Below are 14,567 nucleotides of genomic sequence, written 5' to 3' on the forward strand. Positions count from 1 at the left end.
ATATAAATTCCTTCAATCTAACACACCGCTGAGCATGAGAATAACGCAATGGGTGCAAAGACGCCAAGAGACCTCAGCTTGACCGCTACAGGTTCACTTCTTGGCTACTGATTAAACTTGAAACAATTTTGTGATGAAGGTGAACAGAGCTTAATTTGCTTTGTTATTTTGCCCTTTATTTAAACGCTTATTAGGGCTGCACGATACATCGAAATAAAATCGAAATCGCAATATGGCTTAATGCGTTAAATTGCACAGACTGCGAATTAATTAAATATGTGATAAAGTGAAGAGTTTCACACTGAAACCAGCTGTGCATTTGTCCAATTTCCGGCAACCCCGTCAAAATAAAATCTCGATGGTTTAATGTTTGAAAATGAAGAAATGAAGACATAAATATTAGTATTGTCATTTTAGATGAACTATAAATAAAATTATTTTTATTAAATACTTGATTTATTTTACAGTACAAGAGTTACAATATTACAATATATTTCTTATTTTGTTTATATATTATTTCATAATAATCAGAATTGAAAAAAAAAATGATTGAAAAAAATTAAATAAATCATTCAGGCCTAAAAGGATGGTTTGCATATAAAAAAAGTATTCAGGAGCAAAAAATCATTTTAATTTGCTTTCCCCAAAATAAATCACCCCACTTATTTTAGAATGATTATTTCCAAATATAGCTATCCAGTCATCTGCTGAACATTCCTGTGTTTATTCATATAGAATAAGTAGAAAAAGTAAATATAAATCTAATAGTATAAGGCTTGAAGATATATATATATTACATGTATATGGTTACTTGTTATAACTGCAACAATATACAAAACAGATTTTGGTTGAAAAAGTAACTACCGGTATATACAGGTGTATATGGGTGTGAAGGCCTGTTCACACCAACAACAATTAACTAACAATAACAATTACTAAACTCACAAAAGAGGGTTTTCGCAGTGATGCCATAGAAGAACCATTTTTTGTGTTCGCCAAAGAGCCGTTCAAAGAACAGTTAATAAGTAATGCACACATTTCAGATACAAAATAAAGACATACAGTATATATTTATTGAAACAAGGCAAAAGGCTGAACTTTATCTGCACCTCAACCTACACGACTGACCCAGAGTACACAGAGAGCCACTGTACTTATTATTTTCCAGGTACAGGCGAATTTTTCAAGGGGTTGTGAAATTTGATGGACCTTTAATGTGTGGTGCCTCAGTGTGTGAGATCTTCTGTACTGTACACATTTGTCTGACAGCGCGCAGACAGCGAGGCGTTGCAGTGAAGTTCATTGGAAGTATTTTAAGCGCAAGTGTCACAATTTGACACAGTCTTGATAATAATCGAGTCAACACACACTACATTGGTTTAGAGCTGAGAGGATGTATATGAGGAATCTGCACTGGCGGATTTGAAGAGAGCTACAAAATTGCTTTTACAGGATGATTCCATGATTGACAGATAGTGATGGACCACTGTGAAGTGGTTATATTGTCATCAAATAATGAAAGGCTGTGAATTTTCTGATTAGGCTCATCAGATTATATAAATATGATGCTGAGATATGTTTTTCAGTTTAGTTAACCTGTCCGTGATGTTCTCCTCGATCATTGACTTCAGAGTAATTTGCAGAATGTTGAATTGACACTTTTTTTTCTCCACAAAGCAGTTTGTGACAAAGTCAAACTATTCACACCAACAACAATTAGCCTAACTAACGATAACAATTACTAAACTCCCAAAAGAGGGTTTTCGCAGTGATGCCATAGAAGAAGAGTCTCTGGTGGACTCTGATCCAGTGGTTATTATCAGCTGGAAAAGAAATGTTTTGAAAGTGATTCCAACAATATCGTTCCTCTGTGTCATTGTTATTATAGTTGTGGTGTGGACTTTCCTATTCTCTTAGAATTAGAACGATTATTAAAACTTTATTGTTATCATCCTTGGAGAGAACATGCCTTTAGAATTGATGTGACATGTGGAATATTAGGATTAGCCAAATCAAAATTGTAATTACTGTATATATGTTGAGTCTCATCAAAATACTGCCCAATTTTAAGATTTGTCCATGCTGAATCAATAGCAATTAACAGCTCAGATTAAAAACAAACAGCTGTGGAAAAACAGCTTTATCTGGGTTTTTAAAAAGAGTCAAATTCAGCACATTTGCAAGAGGCTTTCTCTATTTTGCGCATTCCTTCCAAAGCCTCGGAAAGGCTGCCAGATAAACCAGGATTTAAGACTTATTCATCATTAATACCCAAGATTCATGGGAATTTGTTAGGATTATCACAGTTTTGAGTCAGGAAAACACAGTGTTTATCTTGTCTAATGATAAAATCTCCCCAGAGGGAGTAAGTGTGTAACCCAGCTACTCTCAGGATTTAACCCTTTTTCTCCCATTCACAAGAACATGTCAGACTGGGATTTTACTAATCATCTTCATCTAATCTAAGAATCTAATTAAAAGCCTCTCCCCAGAGATAATCAGTCATCTGAGTCATCTGACAATTGACAGTAACTTTACAGCTACTTAGCTAGGAGGCATCAACTCTGAATTTGCATTACAAATAATTTAAGCTCATCACTCAGTCACTATAGTTTTTAGTTAAGTCTGAAGTTTTGAGTAATGATGGAACCACCACTTTAGGTACAGGGGTTTTTATTTGTCAAAGTTCATGATTCCAATGAAGTTGGAACTAATTTATACATAAAGATGACTTGAAAAACAATATCCATAGTAGTCAATATACAGTAAAGTGGAATAACTGGTAAAGTGGGCCACTTATATTTAATCTATCATTATATATATATTCTACCATCAAGTTTATCCTAAACCAGGGGTCCAATCCTGCTCATGGAGAGCCACCTTCAAGCAGAATCTGAAATCGAATACTTCACTATATATTATGTGAAAAACCGGAAAATACCCGGATGACCTACTACTTCCTCTGAGATTCTGAAGTGCGCATTCGCTGGACACTTTATATGAGGCCACGGGAGAGTGACGTAACTGATGCTGGTAGGTAACGTGACAGTAACAACATGGCGGATGTGGTACGTTTAAATTTCATTCATACTACCCATATTCATACTAAAAGAAGAACAGGGGTTTATTAATATTTCATTTGCGAGCTACTTTTTATAAATGAAAGTGGCTGAGACCTACAATACTGAAATCTCTCTTGGACTGAAAGCAATTATAGGATGAATATTTTTTGGTCCAGAGACTTCCACAGAAGATATACAGTATGTGCATGTTTTAATATTTATACCACTTCTATTATTGATTGCCATAAGGATGTGAAGACAGTTTCAACCAGTATAAAAGTTATGAAAAACATTGCCTACCCTACCTTTAAGTAACTTGGCTGGTTCAATAAAAGGTTAAATGAAAAAAAAAAATAGTTTTGTAAGATTTCTTTCAGCACTCTGCCTTCAGTCATGTTTTCACACAAAACTAAACTTACGCTGCATGCTGTGCCTGTGTTGCTAAATTTGCTTAATGCTGGAAAGTACTGCATGTGTTTCAAATCGCAATAATCAAATACGGTTTTAATTATAATTAAGATATGAAACGATAATACTAACCGTCAGGAATTTTAATTTTACAGGAGCAACTTGTGGGGCGGGGGGAGGCTCCAGTTATAACAAGCCTTTCCTGTTGTTTACCTGATTACCACATATCAGCCACACACAAAAACCCAGTCTTCCATTCCTCATGTAAATAGTATGTTTTTTCCCTTTTCTTTGGTTGAACGCTGTCTTTACTCATCCTGATGCAAACAAAGTTTTCTAGCTAATACGGCCTTGCAATCCTTACAATCATGATGACGTGCTTGATTGAAACTTTGAAGTCCCAATAGTTTTTTATTGTTGGAAGTTATTCTGTTAATTACATCTGCATGTTGATAAATAAATGAAAAAAAAAAATGATATGTCAAATAAATACTTAATTTGCATTGAAGAGAGTGGGACACCTGTCTATATTACCTCACTTTGATTGGATGAAAAGTATGACTTTTCGGCTACAATTTCAGTACAGTTCATGTTATTTTCAAGGTATATACCAATACACATTTTGAGATCATGCACTCCAGACAAATTTCTTTTCAAGTAAAATGGGCCATCCCTAACTTATCAAATATTTTCCTATTGGTCCAAGTTATGACTGGAAATTTTATCAGGCACATTGTGTAGCTAGGTTATAGTTTGTCTTTAGCTCAAAGTCAAATGGCAATAAATTCAAAGTCAAGTCTTAAATGTTGTATTTGCAGAGTCAAGTCTTAAGTCCTCAAAATTGGAACTCAGTCGGAGACAAATCCAAGTTACGAGTTCACATTTTTGTCTCCAGCCAAGGGAACAAATGGGGAGCATGCGATTGTCCCAAGCTTGAAAAACGTGGAGGAATTTATATGTATAAGTAACTAAATATGACACGTCCACCCCTCAGTCTCAGAGGCCAAAAGCCTATGTCTGCTGGGAGTGAGCTGGAATACATCAGCCATAACCCCCATTAGTTCTCAAAGTTGCCTTTCAGTTCAACACATGCAAACTGTGGGTTTCTGAATTGGGCACAGGGGCTTTTATAATTGCAGCTTTAAAATCTATTTGATTCTCAAGCCATTGGAGACAGAGGGCCACAGAGAACACCCAATTCTCGGTGGGAATCCCAGACCTGACTCAATTACATAAATATCAATTAGAAGGGAACTGGGGGATTGGGCTTGATCTGCCCCTAGAGAGGGTGGCCAAGTGTGGGGAGCAGCAGAGGAGAGAGAGGGAGGAGACAGCACTTAAAACAATCAGCTGTCATGTTTCATTTGCACACTTTAGTTCATAGTCATGCTGTAAAAATGATAGCAGGCGGAAATACTGTCGCAAACAATGTGAAATTTAATTAACCAGCAGATGTAACTGGACAGAAATACCAAAATCCATGCAGAAATGTTAATTAAAAATCAGTTTATCTAAGGATTTGAGCAGAAGTCCAAATTAATTAATGTCAAATGTCTCTCCAATCGTCATAATTCCATGGAAGCCCAAAAATTGGAATAAAAATGTACACTATGGAAAAGATTTACTCCCATTGGTGGGCCCCTCTTTCATGTCTAATGGAACGATTGGTTAATAAGGCTGACAGCTAAGAGGATTACGATCAGTTTTGGGCCGTGCCTGATAGTGCCCTAAGCATGCGAGAGAATCCCCCCGTACTGTCAGGACTCATATACTCAAAACTGATCGACGCTATAGGCTCTTTATCATTCACAGCTTGAGGGATTTGGTCTCTGGATCACTCTAATGAGGGCCAATAGGATGAGAGCAATTTTTGATATCGGTATTGAGTGTCAGTGGGGGTTTCTTCTCCGGTGACGCGTCTGTGAGGTGTGAGGAAATCAAGGGCCCATTAATCCACAGCTCTGGGAGGGTGAGATTGCAGAATCCAGTCACAGTCGGGATGAGTGTAGAGGTGTGAGGACTGGCTTATGGAACGAATCATGAGGAAGGGAGGCATGTCTCCATACATAAAACTGCTCTATCAGTTCACGGTCAGGGATTTGGAGATATTAGGGTCTCTGCTAAGCATATGTAGCATGCTTTAGACTGCTCTCTGGGATATTCATGGAGTTCAGATACTACACTTTATTGGATGTCACACATATGCTGTTTGAAAACATTTACTGCATGGTCAGTGCCTCCACATTCCTCTTCTGTAATTATAAAATCCAAATTTGAAGTCCAAATTTTCTTGGACGATATAAGGTCTGAGGTCAGGTATTCTTAGTTGCTAGAAAGGGTCATTCAACACTGTTTTTTGTGAATTGGCCATTTGGTCAGCTCAGAAACATGGTCATACATAGTCCTGTATTTCATTGGCTTATGCAAACAACAATAAAGTGTGGAATGGGAAACAATGACTTAATTAAATACAAAGAACTCATAAGAATTTAGTTCCACTATGGAAGGAACTGTTACATCAACTTCCCTAAACAGCTGCTTTAATCATTAAGCAGGTAGTTTTCTTCAAGCATTTTGGAGACAAAGCCGCAGTTCTTCTGTATTTAGTCTGTCTCAGTTTTTATTATATTTTATGTAATCACAGACAGACTCGATGATGGTGAGATCAGATCTCTGTGTGGATTATACCGGCTGTTGTCAGACTCCTTGTGCATACAAAAATCTCACTAGATTATTACAATTAATGGCAAAAGGGATGTTTGGAAATGTAAACTGATATTTCCTACTGACTTCCTACTGGGGGGTGAAAATACTAACGTGCCTGACTTTTGCACAGTACTGTGTGTATATATATAATCAAGGCCCTCATGCTGTTGGCCCTAAAAATCACTAATCAGCTAATCAAAAAATCCATTAAAATGATTATCCATATCTGTGTCACTGCCCAGCACCTTAAATCAGGTGAGAGAAAAGCTAAACAGGCTGCCCACAACCCCATCACACATAGCAGGAGCATCTCTTCCGTGTGCCGCAGGTCGTCTGGGCACTGTGGCGAGGCGGTAAATATGGGCTCAGAGAAAGTGCGATATGACATTAATCAGCTTGTGCGGTGCATTTCCCCAGCATACGCTTCCAAGCGAGCCCACGCTCTCCCAGGAGCGCCAGTGAACGGGGCCATGACAAACTTTATTTAGCTGAGCAGGTGCCATGACCAATTGAGCCACGTGACTGACGGAGGCGGGCCGTGATTCAACAAGTGCACACTGAGGGAGAGCAATGTGAGATTTGTGCCACCTAAAGCCTCATCTTTCACTAATGAAAAAACATCCTTGGAATTGGGGATCTGTATGGCACAGCTGAACATGTTTATTCACAGGGTTTCGTAGCCGCTTGTTGTGGAAAAGACTGACCTTTTGACCAAACCAAAGACTGACGCTCAGAAAACCAACCCTCTTTTTGGTTTTAGTTGTCCGACGGCTGAAGTCCTGCTCTATTAATGCTTATCTGTCACGCCTCAAGCTTTTTCTACCTGTCTACATTTTTTTCCGCTGCTGTAAGCTCAAAATCACTCGGCATCGATCGCTCCATATCCTCCGAGTCCCTCCTGTCTCACTCACTAATTCTCCCTTTTACCCCTTTCATCCGGATTGAGCACGATGAGGTGGCAAAAAAAAAAAGAAAGAAATCAATAACAGGGCCAAGTGGGAGAGGTCAAAGTTCAACAGGGTTCCTGACGGATGTGTCAGGAAGGCCTGGACTTTGAAACAAGAAGCAGGGGGAGAGGCCGTGGCTTGCGCCCGGCGGCAGGCGAGATGGAGATCAAATTTACAGGCTTCGATCGGACCGGCGTGTTGGTGAAGGGATATTAGAGGAGGGTTTACAGGGTAATCAGATCAGCCCCATTAGAGTGCGAGAGGGTCGGCTTTATCTGGCTCAGGGCCAACGTGTGTCAGAGACGGGGCCGGGGGAAATGACAGTGTCGGGAAAAACACCTGACATGCACTGATGACTGACTCGTGCCCTCTGGAGAACCAACATTAGGTAATGACTACAGACGAGGATCCGGTCTGTGATATAGATGTACGGGTCAATAAGGACAGATCCCTCGCCACATCATGAGAGCTGTGATATGCATGTTTCGCTAAATTCAAAGGCCATCAAACTTCTCAAATCAAACTAACAGCACTGGTTTATACCAACACTGTACTCTGCTTCAGTCACGTTTCCTGAATTGTTCGGTCCAAACACTCATTTACATATGCACCATGTAATCATAGCTTCTGTTACAGAGGCTTATTATTGTCAGAAGAACAGTAATGTAAATATAATATAATATAATATAATATAATATAATATAAATAATTAGTACACTTAGTTAACAAAACATTTTATTATTCATGCAGTAAATTTGATCAAATGGGACAGTAAAGACATTTATAATCAAACTAAAGATTTCTTTTTCAAATAAATGCTGTTTTTCTGAACTTTCTATCTATCAAAGAATATTGAAAAAAATGTATCAAGGTTTCGTATCAAGGTTTCCACAACAATATTAAGCAGCACAACTGCACATCTCAACAATGACAATTATATGAAAAGACTGGAGTAATGGCGTCTGAAAATTCAGCATTTCAAATTAAAAAAGTTAGTTTTATTCTAAAAAATTGTTACTGTATTTTTTATCAAATAAATGCAGCCTTATGAGCCTTGTAATATTTAAATTTGTTTTAAATAATTATATATATATATATATATATATATATATATATATATATATATATATATATATATATATATATATATATATATATATATATATATATATATATATATATATATATATATATATATATATATATATAAAAACATGGGACAATATTATACAACATTCTTTGTCTGTTTTCTTAAATCACAATATCTACTTAAACAGCATAATTTTACTTTGCCAACTAAAAAAAGAATCGCCAGACACAATTGAGCATTTATTGATTTAATTCATCCCACTGGAAAAGAGCACTCAAATATAAAACTGTAATCATTCATTGTAATCTCTGTAGTGCTGTTTAATCACAGGGCTTTTCCATAGAGGAATTAGCACATTTTCCTCTCAACGCGCTATAGATGACTGAGTGTAAATATGCGTGTGTGAGCGTTTGAGGAGGTTGCCATGAAAAGCAAATTAACTGTCGGTTAAATGACTGACATCTTCATGATACGGGTAATTATCACCACTGATGTTTTCAAATGAGTTGAACAGATCTATTCACTGCCCCTCTTCCTGAGGGATGCTTTGTTAAATGAAGAAAGAGAGATGGCAATACATTATGCCTACACACACACACACACACACACACACAGACACAATGTCTTTTGAGGTTTGTGAACTAGAATACAGTACCACAATGATCTCAGCATCATGGTGATGCTCTTCATTCATGTTCTTATCAGAAGAAGTGATGGCAAATCGGATAGTCCAATCAATCTAGCCACATTTTGCAAGCTACACTCTTAAATATAAAAGTTCTTTATTGGCATCTGTGGTTTCATAAATTCCTTTAACATCCATAGATCCTTTCAATTGGTCAAAAGGATCTTTTTAGATTTACTTTATACTTTAGATTATTCAAATGTTCTTCAAACTAAATGTGCAGTCATTTACAGTTTCTCAATAAAATTAATTTCGAAATTGAGTCATTTCAATAGTAATGCATGCGATTTTGAGTTTTGCGTGAGGATGAAACATTTCCCCATGGACATTTCGCTCATGTTTAATTTGGTCAATCAAATTCACCACGCTGACCAACAGAAAGCTGCTCGATTTGAAAGCGAGGTCTGTGTGAGCTACGCTTTATACATCGCTACAATATTGACGAGTGGCAATGGACTTTTTTGCCCACAAATTTTCACTAAATATCGGTATTGTTCTCTTAGAAACAGTTAATCAAAAAGTTTTTTGGGGAACCCAAAATGATTCTTCATTGGCATTGCTGTGAAAACTGCCTTTTGGAAAGTTTATTTTTAAGTGTAGTCCTCTTCATTTAACAGCAACAGAGGCGGTAACGGGAAAAAAAACTACAGAAGTGTGTATGTGAGTACATAAATAGAGGTGGTGGTCTGGGGAGGTTGGGGAGAAATCCATTTGCAATTTAAATGGAAATTTAATGATCCCACGGAGGCAGTGAATTAGCCTCCTGATCAATTGATCATGTCAAGGACAAATAGGTAAACAAACATGTCCATTAATTCTGGCCCTCTCTCTGTCCTTACGTCTCCTCCCTGCTGGGGAAGAGTGTTGGAGGATTACCAGGGAAGAGAAGCAGGAGGCGAGGGGGAGGTGAAGGAGCTAACAAGGCCCTGACAAGCTCCCAGCAACTGGGGGGGGACTGTCACTTCATTCCCACCCCACTGGGACGGACCAGCCCACCTCTTTACATGGGCAGTTGGGCCCAGCAAGACTCTGTTCACCATCACAGGGAGGAGAGATAAGAAGCGGGCATGGATGCAGAGAGAGGAGGTTCCTTGACATGGTGATCTCCACCAATCTGGCTCTGGATCAGCGCTGAGTGCATCGGTGTGGACGGGGACGAGGGCACAGTGCCAGTTCCTTGATGACTGATCACCAGCGTTCATTGACTATTGGTTACAGTGACAGTAGCACATGTCACTTCACAGCTGTTCCAGAATGAAAGACTGCAAAGAGTCAGTGAAGCTGCAAGAGTTTCTAGATTAAAGAAAAAAACTGCACCAGTTACAAAAAAAAAAAACAGCACTCAACTGCTAAATGAAGCAAGGTCAGGGGTGAAATCAACAATTAGTCTTGAAATAAATGCTTTAATTCCCTTATATGAGCATTGATCATTCCTCTTTAGGCCATTTAAACCCTCTTATATGGAGTCTTTCAGCCCAAAATTATCTTTTCCAATCGTCTCTGCTAATTAGCCTAATAAGAAAGAGATGAGGGGTTTCTATAGCATGACTCTCATTGAAAGTCTATCAAGACATCTCGATTACCGCTAAATAGCTCTGGCCAGAGTCAATGGGTCTCAAAGGAAAATTTGCTCAGTTCTTTCAGGAAAAGAGTAAAAATACCATTTCAATGGCTAATGATAATGTATGAGATCTCTCACAGTGCTAGATATCAGATACTGTAGAGTTTGCACAGATGACATGCATGCCAATTCCAATAAGGGGATATTCTTATGCATGCAGATGTGGTTTAAGAATGATAAAAAAGCATGTTTGAAGCTCAATGCATGTTTTTGCACTTTACACAGCTATCAGATGACTCTAAACATGTATTTTTATAATGTGAGACAGTGATTAAAAAGTGTCCCCACTAATGTTAAAATACTTTGTCTTGCAACAAAACACTTCTCCATTGTTTAAGGGATATTTCTTCCAAAGACGATATTTTTTAAAAATGTTTGTCCATTTAATGAAAGTCAATGAAAGACAACCCCACTCATCGTATGGACAGAAAAGGTTGAAACATTCTTCAAATTGTATTTTGTTCTCCACAAAAGAAGGAAAGTCATACAGGTTTGGAACGACATGAGGGTGAGTAAATACTGACATGCAAATATTTCTGCATACTACAACACCTCCTAGAACCAAACAAAGATTTAATCATGTAATTATTACAACCCCCCCCCCCACACCCCACTTCAAATTTTCACTTCTCAGTGCAATTCAGTTGAATGCAGGAATCCTGTTTTAAAGCAGCAGACATTTATAGTACAAGTCAAATAAAGCTCTGAAGCAAGATGTAAAGGAAATGCAGACCAGGAGCTTTAACAATGCCAAAGGCGGTGGAAAAGCTTTTTAAAAGGGCCATTTGTAAAACAAGGAGTTAAAACCAGATTATGGGTCAACAATAACACAATCCCTTATGCTCATTCCCGTAATACCCACAGAAGAAGAGGATTTATACTTATTGTGGGAGGCTAAGCATCAGGCAGCCATACTGCAAAAAAAAAAAAAACATTTTACAGTGGGGCCAGGTAATCCCGTACGGAGGTGGTTCTACTGCGCTTTGGGACTGAATGGAGAAAAGGAAGTATTACTGTTATCAGAGAACTCAAATCTGGGCTTTCCAGGTGCTGCTAATGCTGGAGACACCCTCTCCAGCATTTTCAATAGATTGTGGCGGATTTGCCTAGTTGACTCTCTAATGAGTCAATTGTTCTCTCTGTTTACGCTATTAAAAGAGTATTAGCTCCGTTAAGGTGTGGGTGCCAAAGGGAGACACTGCCATAAGGTCTAAATGGGGACCCCTGTGAAGAGCTCATCAAACAGAACTGCACTGTTGATGCATCAAACAGGTCTGGACCAGTTATAGCTATTTTACAGACGGTGACATTTCTGCTCTGTGTAATGTAACGCGTTGATGACGCAAACACCTCCTAGTCACTGTCTACTCTCTCGGCCGGAGGCGCATTAAAGCCGGTCGTGTGGACGGCAGTCATCAGCCCCCCAGCCGGCTCGATCGCTTCTCATCATCTACAACAGCAAAAATGCGCTCATGAAACAGGTTATGAGACTATTTCATTTCTTAAAGGATAAGACCGCCAAGCACGGATCCAATGTGGGTGCTTATGACTGAAGTGCCATGGGTTCTTCTCAGGTATCCTCTTAAAGCTACTCATTGAGAGGATGATGAAAACTTCAGTCAGAAGCAGGGAGTCCGCTTATTTCGAATCCTGGGTCATGTTTTAAACCTCTTCGCCAAAGTGCCTCAATACGCATAGAGTGCTGAGAGCCAGATTACTGACTGATAGGACAAAGCCCAGAGCTGATACAGAGGGATTTGCCAAAGTAAAGACAGATGTTGTAGTCGTGCAACGGAGAGCAATCCATACTCAGGGGCAAGGAGTTAATGGGGAAGCGTATTGTTATCAAGGGCAGATTTGCAACTTCTGAACCCATCTTTTTATCTGAAAGAGGACTTTGCTTGTATTAAGAATGTGCGCCAATCCCTTTTAGCAGCAGGGGCCGATCAACTAATCGTACATATCTGAGGTGATCTGTGAATGCCGCCAAACCCACGCCACAGCTGTCTGCTGCTGAAATATCAGGATGTCAGGTCATCAATATAATCAAACTGACCGGGTGCCTTAAAATGCTCATGCCTCTGCCAATTAGCTTTAACTATTAGGATAGTGCTTTCAGGCAAAAAATCTGCTTTCAAAAGCCACCATGTAACAGAAAAGTGTGTCTCCCAGCTCTACAGGTTCTCTACAGCTATATAAATATCCCTGAAGTTGGTAGACATTATAAATGAGTTGTCAATAATTCATGCAGGTTGCTGTTCATTGTGTTTTATTAGAAGCTGCTTCTTTCACTCAATAGTCATCAAAGCACTAAAGAGGAAGAGCAGCCACTTTATTCCCCTAATTACCCAATTATAGCCAACAGCACCCATACTGAGGATAATGACCTCATCTGAGTCCAGTCTATTGAAATAATGAAAGCGCCTTATTAATTATGAAAGGCATTAGCAACACTACGATTACAACAGCAAGGGAAAATATTCATTTTAATCAAATAATAATTTAATACGAAGAAATTATAATGGACATAAGACATTTGAACTCAGTGCAGAAGTTTGTAAGACTTTTATTGATTGGCTGACTTGGAGCAATAAGATAAAGACATTAAAAAATAAATGAAAATTAATTGTAATCTGCGTTCTCTTTACATTAAACCTACACTGGCTGTATGTCGGGACTCGGAACTTCACTTTACCTTTAGTTATTCTTCCGTCTATCTCTCTACTGTGTCCACGGGCTTCATTTTTACTTATGTCAGTAGCAGAAGCTTGTCAGAAGCGGTTAGTTTCTTTAGGAAAATGACTCCTGGTTCTTAACTCACAGTTCAACTCAAGCCTGAGATTTTTTTAGCGCCTCTTGTTTTTTCCTTTTCTTTTTATTTTTGCAGTGAAGGTGGATTAGGAGAGAAGGGCTTTTGTTTAGATAAAGCGAGGGATTAGGTAGAGATTTGCCCCCATAAAGTTGTGGGCTTGATGGGCCTTTTATCCCTCCATGTCGCTAAAGCTGTGTTGCTTCTGGATTAGGACTATACAATGGGGCCCCTTGTGCTGGGGATCCGGGCCAAAGTGAGCAAGACGGAGAGAGAGAGAGAGAGAGAGATTGAAGAAATACAAGGGGGAAAGAGAGACTGAAGACTGTAGAGAGATGGAGAACGAGAGAGAATAAGAGGGGCACAGCTTCTGACAGAACTGACAGGTCAAAAACTTTTAGCATGGGGATTTGTTAAGAAGATCCTGGGATCTTGTCACGAATGATGCGATTTCCAGAGGTATCAGTGGAGCTGTATGGAGAAATCAAAATAAATTAAAAAGTAGCACTGCCCCTTTAATACAGGTATCTAATTTAGCAAAAGGAAAAAACGGGTTTGAGACGAAGGTGCTGCTAATAACGTGTCTAAGAGATGGCTCCTGGCAAATTGCTTTGTTATTCTTGTCAAAAAGGTCTCCTGGAAGCAGTCGATTTTAAACCATACATCAAAATGATTAATTGCTCTGGGAAGAACAGATGCTGAAATACCCTTGGATTGAGCCTGAGAGGCTACAGCTTTGTGGATTGCAAACGTAATGTATTCATGAAGTTGCAGAAACATCATTAGGTCTATTAATTAGCTAATAACAACCATCTCGCGTTTTGACACCAAATGCCTTTATTTCATTCTTTCCTGCTAAAGCTACGGGACAGTGTTAAATTCAGAAGTTTAAATAAAAGCCAGCGATATGATTGACTCGTTTATACGATATCATCCCTCGTTTTGTAAAAAGCAGCCGCGATTCGCCCTAAATACAATTATTTTGAGAGAAATTCTCGTCGGTTTAGTAAATTCATTGTCAGATTCCAAGTATAATCGCGGAGACTTTACATTGCAAATGCTGTTATAAATTGCTATATCCACTGAAATAGAAACGTGATAACATACACACGAGAGGGCAGCAAAATGAAATTGGAGTGCCAAAAAAAGAAAAAGAAAAACACAATTACTTGGAGTAAAACTGGACCGAGGGCTTCTTTTGCAGCTCTAAAGGTGGGTTTCTCTCTGTGGCACTTTAAA

The 14,567-nt window shown here is 38.7% G+C and overlaps 1 long non-coding RNA gene across 1 annotated transcript in view; it reads left to right on the forward strand.

Moving 5' to 3' along the window:
* Positions 1 to 10,207, forward strand: part of LOC307162076 — a 46,716-nt gene extending 36,509 nt beyond the window's left edge. Inside the window, exon 4 of the long non-coding RNA XR_013821855.1 lies at positions 9,759 to 10,207. This is a non-coding gene — a long non-coding RNA (uncharacterized lncRNA). The remainder of the gene's footprint in view (positions 1 to 9,758) is intronic.
* Positions 10,208 to 14,567: the final 4,360 nt, after the last annotated feature.

The sequence above is a fragment of the Squalius cephalus genome, assembly GCF_949319135.1.
Source record: "Squalius cephalus genome assembly, chromosome: 7".
Classification (NCBI taxonomy): domain Eukaryota; kingdom Metazoa; phylum Chordata; class Actinopteri; order Cypriniformes; family Leuciscidae; genus Squalius; species Squalius cephalus.